The 11,463-nt window shown below is 48.9% G+C and overlaps 1 long non-coding RNA gene across 1 annotated transcript in view; it reads left to right on the top strand.

Moving 5' to 3' along the window:
* Positions 1-234: 234 nt before the first annotated feature.
* The window catches only part of LOC146050074 (uncharacterized), a 54,361-nt gene continuing 43,132 nt past the window's right edge, over positions 235-11,463 (top strand). The window contains exon 1 of the long non-coding RNA XR_014466257.1: positions 235-574. This is a non-coding gene — a long non-coding RNA (uncharacterized LOC146050074). The remainder of the gene's footprint in view (positions 575-11,463) is intronic.

Raw genomic sequence — 11,463 nt, 5'->3', positions numbered from 1 at the left:
GTTCACATTCCACTTCACCATAAAAAGATAGCGATTGCTACTCGGTGAATCATGGCGAAAAAAACCTTCAAATGTATTCGCCATGTGGTCATTGAATAGGGTGATTCACCGTTTTAGTCAAAAATTCGCCAAACAGCACAAATTTGCCATAAAAACATGGCGAATCAGGCTCATTGAATACCGCCCAGTGACGGAAAGAAAAAGAAAGTGTCAGAGAGAGAGAGAGAGAATCAGACCCTTTATATATTTTGCAATGGGACCCACAAGGTTCTAGTTATGCTCCTGCACCCCAATTGTTTGCCCTGAGTTGCTGGCAGCAGCACCAGAGTACCCTGACCTATGATCATCCTTTTTCATCTCCCACAGCAGCAGCGTGGCTCCTGGGCAGCAGAACTTGCTGCTGCAGTGCAGACTCCACCCTGCCTGTCCTAGAGACCAACCAAGCTTTCACACGCGCAGACCCAAGGAGGAGCGACCATCACAAAGCACCCGTCGTGACCTTCAAGATAATGTTTGTGACCCACTGCCATCCCCGCGCTTCAGTGTCCTCTCCTGACTGCAGTTCTAGCATCTGGTAAGATGTGTTTTGCTTGGTTTCGGGTCAGGAGATGGGGTAATTGGCGCTCATTTAGGGCACCCTCATATGTTTGTGTGCCAGGATGGTGCTCCCTTCCCAGAGGCTGCCCTGGTTCCTGCTGCTGGCCGTGCATGGGGTATAGACGTGGTGTCAATGGTGCCTGCAGCAGCACTGGAAATAACTTTCAATATGGCAGCTTAAAGTGCAATGTATGTACACTTCTAAACCTAGTAGCTGCTATACCCCTTCCCTAGCCTCTGCACTGCCTGCCCCTATCCTCCTTCTTGCCCCTGCTCCAGCTGATATTTAACCATACCCCTCCCTACCCCCAGTACTGCCTATCCCTAATCCACCTTGGCCTCTCCCTAACCCGTTCCAGCATACTTACGGCTAATTGTTGGCTGTTGACATCCCAGTGTTGGCATCCTGATGTGTTTAAATGTTCCAGTTTCAGTGTTCTAATGGCAGTTGGGATGCCAGTGTCGATATACTGTACTGAACACCAGCAACCTGATTGCCTGGAAGCTGACCTCATTCAATATATATCGGGTTTCACCATGTGTGCATAATGTGTTATATTCTGTAATGGGCATTACGGTGTGTGGCATAATGTGTAATTGACTTTAAGGTGTGTGGTATAATGTGCAATAGGCATTACGTTGTGGCATAATGTGGCATAACTTTGTGTGGCATAATGTGTTATGGACATTACAATATGTGGCATAATGTGTAATGGGCTTTATGGTAAGGGGAATAATGTGTAAGGGTCATTATGGTGTGTAGTATAATATGTAATAGACATTACAGTGTGTGGCATATTGTCTAATAAGCATTGCCACACACCCTTTATGGAATGCTATAGGTTCCAAAAAATGGGAGGGGGGCGCCAGGTTTTTTTTTGGCTGGGGGGGAGCAAAATTTGTAGTTACGCCACTGTTCAGTCGTATTCGTATTCGGGCACGTATTCGTATTTTTGTCATTTACTAATGTGAAATAACGTTAATATTTTGGATTCAGTATTGAATCCCGGCGGTCGGGATCCCGGCATTCAGAATCCCGACACCGGAATCCCGACCGCCGAAATGCTGACAAGGGGGGGACGTGGATCGCCCCCCCCCCCTTGCGCGCTCGCTGCGCTCGCCACGCAGCGGGCCCAGTGCCTCGCTACGCTCAGCACACTAATTTATTCTCCCTCCAGGAGTGTCGTGGACACCCACGGAGGGAGAATGTGTCGGCATTTGGCGGTCGGGATTCCGGCTGCGCTCGCCACGCAGCGGGCCCGGTGCCTCGCTACCAGGGCCGGTGCTAGTGGGTTCGGCGCCCTCCTGCAAACTATAAATTTGCGCCCACCCAAACTTTACAAAGGGAGGGGTGTGGCCACACAATAATGCTCCCACTCCAAATTACACCACACTGTAGCACAATCTTATTCACCAGTGCCGTAACTAGCCATTCTGTTGCCATGTGCGAAAAAAACAGGGACAGTGCGCGCCGAAGGCGCGTGCAAAATTGTAGAAGCGTGGCTTCATGGGGAATTGGCGTGGTCACATAAAAGTACCAATAACACCATAATCCCCATAACACATTATGCTTCACACCTCAAAACCCAAAGCACATTATAGTAACCACACACAGTAATGCACATTATTCGTTATGCCACACATCATGATGCCCCTTGCACAATATGCAGAACACCATAATGCCCATTACACATTATGCCACACACTGTAATTCCCCTTACATAATATGCCATGCTCTATAATGCCCATATGACATTGACACACATTATGCTACACATAATGCCCCGAGTACTCCTGCATATGCCCACATTTGTAGCGTTGCTTATTCATAACACCCACACCAGTTGCGAAAAGTAGTTGCTCTACTTACAAGTAGTGCCCACACCAGTTGCCGTCAGTAGTAGCGCTGCGTAACCATATGCCCACTCCAGATGCTGACAGTAGTACCTCTGCTTATACATAACACCCACACCAGTTGCCAAAAGTAGTTGCTCTGCTTATACACATGCCCACACCAGTTGCCTAAAAGTAGTACCACTGCTTATACATAGTGCCCACACCAGTTACGACAGTAGTAGCACTGTGTAACCATATGCCCACACCAGTTGCCGACATTAGTAGCGCTGCCTGTACACATGCCTACACCAGTTGCCGACATTAGTAGTGCTGCCTCTACACGTGCCCACACCAGTTGCCGACATTAATAGTGCTGCCTCTACACGTGCCCACACCAGTTGCCGACATTAGTAGTGCTGCCTCTACATGTGCCCAGACCAGTTGCCGACAGTAGTACCGCTGCCTACACACGTGCCCACACCAGTTGCCAACATTAGTAGTGCTGCCTACAAACGTGCCCACACCAGTTGCTGACATTAGTGGCGCTGCATACACATGTGCCCACACCAGTTGCCGACATTAGCAGTGCTGCCTATATACGTGCCCACACCAGTTGCCGACATTAGTAGCACTGCCTACACATGTGCCCACACCAGTTGCCGACATTAGTAGTGCTGCCTACACACGTGCCCACATCAGTTGCCGACATTAGTAGTGCTGCCTACACACGTGCCCACATCAGTTGCCGACATTAGTAGCGCTGCCTACACATGTGCCCACACCAGTTGCTGACATTAACAGCGCTGCCTATACACATGCCCACACCAGTTGCCGACGTTAGTATCGCTGCCTATACACGCGCCCACATCAGCTGCCGACATTAGTAGCGCTGCCTATATATACGTGCCCACACCAGTTGCCGACATTAGTAGCGCTGCCTACACATGTGCCCACACCAGTTGCCGACATTAGTAGTGCTGCCTACAAACGTGCCCACACCAGTTGCTGACATTAGTGGCGCTGCATACACATGTGCCCACACCAGTTGCCGACATTAGCAGTGCTGCCTATATACGTGCCCACACCAGTTGCCGACATTAGTAGCACTGCCTACACATGTGCCCACACCAGTTGCCGACATTAGTAGTGCTGCCTACACACGTGCCCACATCAGTTGCCGACATTAGTAGTGCTGCCTACACACGTGCCCACATCAGTTGCCGACATTAGTAGCGCTGCCTACATATGTGCCCACACCAGTTGCTGACATTAGTAGTGCTGCCTACACACGTGCCCACATCAGTTGCCGACATTAGTACACTCACACTTTACAATGGTGGCACTGGCAGCTCATCCTCTCCTGTTTCCTGGTGTCTTCAGTTCAGTCAGCCTTGCTCCCTTGTAGCCCCGCCCCTTCTGGTCCGTGTAGCCACGCCCCTCCATCCGTGTAGCTCCGCCCCCTTTCGGACCCTCCCGATGACCAGCTGATAGAGCCAGGAGGGATCTCTGTGCCTCCGGCGCTGCTGCCTGTGATGAAGTGTGACAGGCGCAGCAGCAGCAGCCGGCAGGCACGGAGGACAGCAGAGGATGCACAGCAGGGACAGTGGCGCCTCTCCTGCACGGCGCCTACCTGCTTTGCATCCTCTGCTGAGTGGGTAGCGCCGGCCCTGCTCGCTACGCTCGGCACACTAATTTATTCTCCCTCCAGGGGTGTCGTGGACACCCACGGAGGGAGAATGTGTCGGCATTTCGGCGGCCGGGATCCCGACCGCCGGTATTGTAACTGCATCCCAATATTTTGTATATTATGACCGTGACAACCTTTCGTATTCGTATTGTTACAAAAATACGAATCAATACGCCATCGAAAGAATGCGCCTTGAATTTTACATTACTCTAATGCAATTTAGAAATTTACTATCAAGTCGTATTTCAAAATACGAATGTACAGTATACTAGGCGTATACTCCCAAAAAATACGACTTCATATGACATGAATCTCAATTGTAAATGAAATACTCCACCGATAACAGTCATATTCAGTTGTATACAAAGTACGAATATGACTGAGAAATTGTCGTAGTATTCTTAGTAAATTCTGCCCTAACACTGCTGACAAATCTGTGAAATCCACATGTTTTATGCACCTGCGGCCACTAGAGGGCACCTTAAGAGCGCACAGCCCTGATATTACTGTTATGTTGTTCTGTAATCTTGACAGACTGGCAACTGGTAGTAGTAATACATGTAGACAGAGACTTGAGTACTGTCCCAGGCATTGTGATTGAATACACCCTATGGGGGAGGCAGCTGGCGGTGGTACAGAATTTCCGATCCCTGCTGCGGTCTCTCGTGTTAAATTCGGGGGGATAATTAATATATGCTGTTAACCCCTGAAAACAGGTGTTTTTTGGGATTTAGCCGCAAATATTGATTGATAAATGCGGTCCATAGAAAGTAATCTTTTTTTTGCAATAAATGTCAAATCGGGCCAAATCAGATGTGTTTGACATCCCACCCGTACGCATCGGGTTAGACCCTACAGATTGAACCTTCTGCAGGTTCAATCTGTCGGATCGAATCCATCAGCTGCTTTTTAGGCACACACCTGTGTGATGGGGGCCCCTGGCCCAGCGCCCTTTGCCTCAAAACCCTCGCCATTGACGGCACCGCGATGCCTAGTCAGCCCCTCCATATCACAAGTGCAGCTCCTCTCTCTGACCCTTTTGTGCCAAACTCCCCTCCAGCAGTAGCGCTCACTGCCTATGCCCTGCCCTGTCTATTCATAACATAGCCAGTCCCATCACAATATTAGAGGGTTTGATGAAATCTAGAGACAAGCTGTCTGGGGCATACTTGCTGACTTTTTTTTCCTCCTCTCAGGAGAAGTCCGGAGAGGAGACCAGACAGTAGCATGTCAGGGGGGGCAGGACAAGGCAGATGTCACCAAGCCCCGCCCCCATAGCAGTCAGACAAGGTAATTTGCAGGTCCACGGACCCTCGAAAGATGGGGTGTACTGCAGGGGAGAAGAGTGGTTTGGGGGGGGGGGGGGGGGGAGGGCTGCGTGGCTGATGCGGGAGAATTGCCCATCTTCCCAGGGGGCCCGGGAGGGGGAGCCAAGCTTGGTCTGGGGTTTTGTATACAGTGGAGTGTACAGGATCAGATTACCTGTAGCTCCACCCCAAAACAGTTTACTACTTATGCTAATGATTGACATCTCATTCAATATGCACTGCACTGAGTCCCCGCTCATTAGATATGTCCAGGGCAGGACCAGCTCAGCGCTCGCTGCTGCTTGGGTCACCTGTCAGCTCAGCCAGCTGCGCCCACCACAGACCCCGCTGTCGCCGCTCCCCCAAGCTGCCGTTGGATCTGCCACATACTGTATGTAGCTACGCCACTGGCTAGGAAAGTACCCGATACAGGGCGTGTCATCACATGCAGTAATTATGGACAAACTTTATGCTGTGTGCAAAGATCTACAGCACTGAGGCGGGTTACTCACCTGTGTAAAAGACAGTCATATAGTACAGAGTGGCATGTGATTAATACGCCATGCCCCCTGGTGGCTGATCAATGTGTACACAGCGCAGTCTACCGGGATCTTATCCTCAGACAGATCATGCAGATGTCAGATCAGCTGAGGGAAAGTCAAATATGCAGCTAGTCCTGCGGGGTCCCGGCTGCAGCAGTGTGCTCGGGTGCTTCCACATCAGTCACAGTAGGGGGGGGGGGGGTGACGGTGTGACGCTGAGTTACATTGCTTCTTCTTCAGTGCTTATGAGTCCCTGGTGGTGAAGACTAGGGATGGCCATCGGTGCAGTCATCATCGATGATTGCCGATGGGAGCCGGGAACCCTGAAATACGGGATTGTTGCCCACCTTTCCGGGGGGCCAGGAGGGGGGCCCGATTTTCGTGAACCTCCCGGCCATTCCGGGAGAGTAGGCAACCCTGGGGTAGCAGCCCTGCAGCCCATAGGTAAAAACTGCTACTGTATATAAGAGTACAGTATAAAAAGTAAATAAACGCTTATCTGATTCCACAAGACAGCAGCCAACAGCCCAGGGATTCACTTTGTATAATGTGTGCTTAATATAGTTACACTCTTAGTAATTATGTATATGTTTGTACAGGATTATGCCTTTAATTCTTGTTGTTTCCTTCTCTGAATGTTATAATATAAGAACTATCAGTGAGTACTTGTCTATGGAGATGTACAGACTTATTACATACATATACTTATTGGGGGAAATTTACTAAGATGTGTATTCTACTTCACATGTGATGTTGCTATGGGCAACCAATCAGAAGCTACTTCTTATGTATTTAGCACCCTCTAGTGCAGGGGTGGGCAACTATTTTGGCTGGGGGGCCGCTTAACACTTCCAGAAAATATTAGAGGGCCGCACACAAAATATCTTGTGTATGTATGTATGTATATATATATATATATATATATATATATATATATATATATATATATATATATATATATATATATATATATATATATATATAGTAGTGAATGAAGGATTTTTCAACAGGTCATACAGTATATGGGCAGGGAGAATGCCAGGCTGCAAGAATAACATTCTATATATATATATATATATATATATATATAGATATATATATCTATATATATATATATATATACATACATCTGTACATTATAAATGTGTGTGTGGAGATTATATATATATATATATATATATATATATATATATATATATATATATATATATATATATACACACACACAATGCACATAAAATAATTGCTCCTTACTTTTATTTACTGTTAAATTTTCCGGTGCCTGAGAGAGGGGGGAAGCCAGGAGAGAGGAGAACTAGCTTCTTGCGTCTGCCATAACCCAGTGTAGCTGCTTGCGTCTGCCATAACCCAGTGTAGCTGCTTGCGTCTGCCAAAACCCGAGAGCTCCCGCCCTGCACAGCATTACTGGGCTGTGGGAGAGGACGCGGTGACGTGGCAGCCACACCAACCAATGGCGGGGAGGCAGCTGCCGCGTCACTGCGTCCCCTCCCACGCTCCCAGTATTGCCGTGCGCGGCGCGGCTGAAAATCTCTGGTAAAATGACAAGCGGCTTATGCTAGTCGGGCCGCTTGTCATAGAAATAAGGGTCTGTGCAGCGGGCCAGACATAAGCGTCTCGCGGGCCGCACCCGGCCCGCGGGCCGCCTGTTGCCCACCTCTGCTCTAGTGGATGGTAGGGCATGAAATACCGCCTGTCGGCACATGTCGGGTCAAGAAACAGTGTAAAAACCCATGTCAACCGAAAGTCATGTTGACTCTTTCACCTGTACATTCTATATGTCGGGATTTTGTCCTTGTCGGGATTTTGTCCTTGTCGGGATTTTGACTACATCCCGTTGGTTGTTTAGTTAAATTGTAAGCCACAGTTTACCACATACTAAGTATTTTGTCACAGGGGTTCTAGTGACATATATACCCCCCGCCTGGGTAGGATTCACGGGAAAATGGACTTGTTTTTTTTTTATTTTTAGCTACCCCATTTACACCACCGCTGACCCTCGTCAAAGTGCCAAAAAAAACTGTGCAGTGGTGTGAAACGGGTATTACACTTTTAGTATAATTTCTAGCACTGGTTTTGACCAATATCTCTTAGAATTGGTGCCGGACGACTCACCGACAGTCATTACCCCGACGTCAGAATCCCGACTGCTCCCTTGTGGGTGTCCACGACCCCCATAGAGGAAGAATAAAATAGGTGCCGAGCGCAGCTCGCCACCGTGCCCGCAGCGTGGCGAGCACAGTGAGCCCGCAAGGAGCTTCATTGCGCCCCCCCGCTGTGCAGTCGGGCTAATGACTGTCGGAATCCCGACTTTCTCTGTGTAATCCCACACCCCTTAGAATTTCCTTGTGTTGTTTGCAGACCATTTACTTTAAGATTCACTTATTTTACTAAGCAATATTTTCTCTGATCATGTATCATAAGGAACTTTGAGGCCGATTCTGGATCACATGCAGTGACCCAAATTAGGCCCCACCCCGATGGTGGGGGGGTTACCCACTCGCCGGGGCGGTGGCGTTGCTGGGGCATCACCATAAATACGCAGGCCAGCCAATGCCTGTTGGGGGTTGGCGGCTGACATCGCATGATATCATTCGCCAGCCCTGTCTGTGTCCTGGCGCCCGCAAATAAGTCGGTTGAGACTGAGTTTTAGGCAGGAGAAATGATTCAATGGTATTTTCTCCTGAATCGGCATGCAAAGGGGATGTGTCTTCATTACACATACCCCTCGCAGAAATGACGGCGGTGGGGGGGAGGGGTGGTATTCGGCAGGGCAGCCCCTCTGGTGCTCGGTAAGTTGTTTGCCACATGGGAACAGGTACAGGTTAAAACATTGAAAGGAAGGAATATCCGTTTTATCCTAAACACTCCAAAGAGCGAATGGATTCAGCATTAATTCATTTTATACCAATGAGGGATATGTATCAAACCTTGGAGAGAGGTAAAGTTGCGTTGTTGCCCAAATTAACCAGTCCGCTTCTGTCATTTCAATTTGCTAGATAAATGACAGACGTTCATAGGTCTGGACGTTTATAATGTAACATGGCAGCTAGAAGCTGACTGGCTGGTACTACCGTCCTATTTCAGGCTTGATCGCAGGACAGATTTGTTCTCAGAATGGACCCACCCATGCTGCACTGCTGGTGGGGCAGATGTAACATGTGCAGAGAGATTTAAGTGGGGTGCGTTCAAAGTGAAATCTAAACTGCAGTGTAAAAATAAAGCAGCCAGTATTTACCCTGCACAGAAACAATGTATCCAAACATATCCTATCCAAAGCCTCTCTGCACATGTTACATCTGCCCCAGCTGCAGTGCAGCATGATTTTGCCCATTTTGAGAACAAATTTGTCCTACCACCAAGTCTGAATTCTCTCACCAAGACTTAGTGCATAGACCCCTTGGTTGGTATAATAACGTAACACTATTAATGTTAATGACATTTCCTCGGCTATGGTTGATGGAAAGACTAATAAATCATGGTGAATATTGATGCTGGCCAGGGGGAAATTCTACGTGTACTTGTATCATTTGTTTGTATGTTGGAAGAGGTTTTCCTAGGTTTCAGCGAAGCAAACTAGTGCTGTTTTATAAGGTGCGTACGCACTGGACAACGTTCTAAACAATATTGGCGATTATGACGGGTTGGAACAATAAAATCAGAATATCGTCCAGTTTATTATGATCGTTTAGTTATATATGGAGCTTCAGAGGTTCCACACGCCTAACAATACATAAATGAGCAAAGCACAAGAAAATAACTAATTGCAGTATTAGGACAATTACATGGTAAATATACACAGCTGCTTTAGGGGACACTGAAGCAATTACTAGGGTGGCAGAGAATATAAAATTGTAAAGGTGCCCATACACGCACCGATTTTCCCGGTGCAATGAGATGCGTGCTCCCGCGGCATCTCATCGCAAAGTACAAAAAGTCTGTGCTGCACAATCGTGAGCGTGAATGTTCTGGGCAGATTGCATTGTAAATGCGATATTGAGAAATGTGGGCCTTTGGCTGTGTGTAGAGTGGAAGCGTTGTTGCTATAGTGATGCAAAGATAGTGTGTGTGGTTGAATTGTGTGTGGGGGTGGTGTGGTGTTGTGGTGTAGGGGTATGTTGGGTTAAGGGTTTTGTTGCTGTGCTGTAAGTTTAGGTAGGTGTAAAGTGCATGGGTTGGTGCTATAGTGGTGAAAAGGGAATCTGTACATCTGTCAGAACAGACTTAGATCTACAGTCATTAGGTCGACCCCGGAAGGTCGACTGGCCCCAAGGTCGACATGGGCCAAGGTCGACATGGTTCTAGGTCGACAGTCATTAGGTCAACATGAGTTTTTCACAGTTTTTTTTGTCCCGAATGTCGACACAGTCGACATGGACACAGTTGGAGTTGAACCGCAGCCCCTCGCTTCGCTCGCAATGCTTCGGGCATGAAATACCGCCCGTCGGCACATCTCGGCTCAAAAAACAGTGAAAACTCATGTCAACCTAATGACTGTAGACCTAGAACCATGTCGACCTTGACCCATGTCAACCTTTAACCCTGTCGTCTTTGGGGCCAGTCGACGTTCCGGGGTCGACCGAAGTGTGTTCTGACAGATGACCGTTTCCCGTGGAAAGAGAGTGGGTGTGGGGTATTAGTTTTGTATGGAGGGTGGATTGTGGGACCATGCAGGGGTGTTAGTTGTTGTGCTGCAGGCTAGGTAGCATATGTGAACAGTGAAGGCTTAGTTACAATATAGCCAAAAGGTACCTGTTATCCGTTGGTGGTATAGTGGGCAGTGTTCTGTCCTTGGGTGCTGGACTGGTGTCGGTGGACAGGCAGGTTCGAGGGGAGTGGGAGCTTAGTGTCAGCGGCGGCCGGTGGTGGCAGGTATCGGGCACAGTACTATTGCGGCCGGAGGGAGTGCCAGCAGCGGTCGCAGGGTAAAGGAGCCTGTGCCAGGATGAGCGCTTCGGGATGGCGGCAGGAGGAAGTAGGAGGCAGCGGGTGCACGGGTCTGCACTGTCTGTGCGGAGTGTGTGCTGGGTGGCAGGCATTGGGCACAGTACTATTGTGGCCGGAGGGGGTGCCAGGCAGCGGGTGCAGGGTAAAGGAGCCTGTGCCGGGATGAGCGCTTCGGGATGGCGGCAGGAGGAAGTAGGAGGCAGCGGGCGCATGGGTCTGCACTGTCTGTGCGGAGCGTGTGCTGGGGTGGCACAGGGAGTTCCCGCGAGACTTGGATTGTGCTGCCTTTAACGTGTGTGTGCGCAGCGCAAGATCCCGCGAGACTTTACAGAGCTCAGGTGCCGGGGCAGAGTGATCGTGTCTGTGTTTTATGTGTGTATTTATTGCGGGGGGGGGGGGGGGGGTGTAGTGCAGGGGCAATATCTCCTATATATGTGGCTACATTTGGCAACATTTTATATTTGGTGTGCGTGTATAAGGTTGGGTGGGGGTGGAGTTTCATGTGTGACCCCGCCCAGCGTTATAGACA

Source organism: Crinia signifera, chromosome 12 (genome assembly GCF_055691185.1).
Source record: "Crinia signifera chromosome 12, ASM5569118v1, whole genome shotgun sequence".
In the NCBI taxonomy this organism is placed as follows: domain Eukaryota; kingdom Metazoa; phylum Chordata; class Amphibia; order Anura; family Myobatrachidae; genus Crinia; species Crinia signifera.
This window is presented reverse-complemented; position numbering and strand designations above follow the sequence as displayed.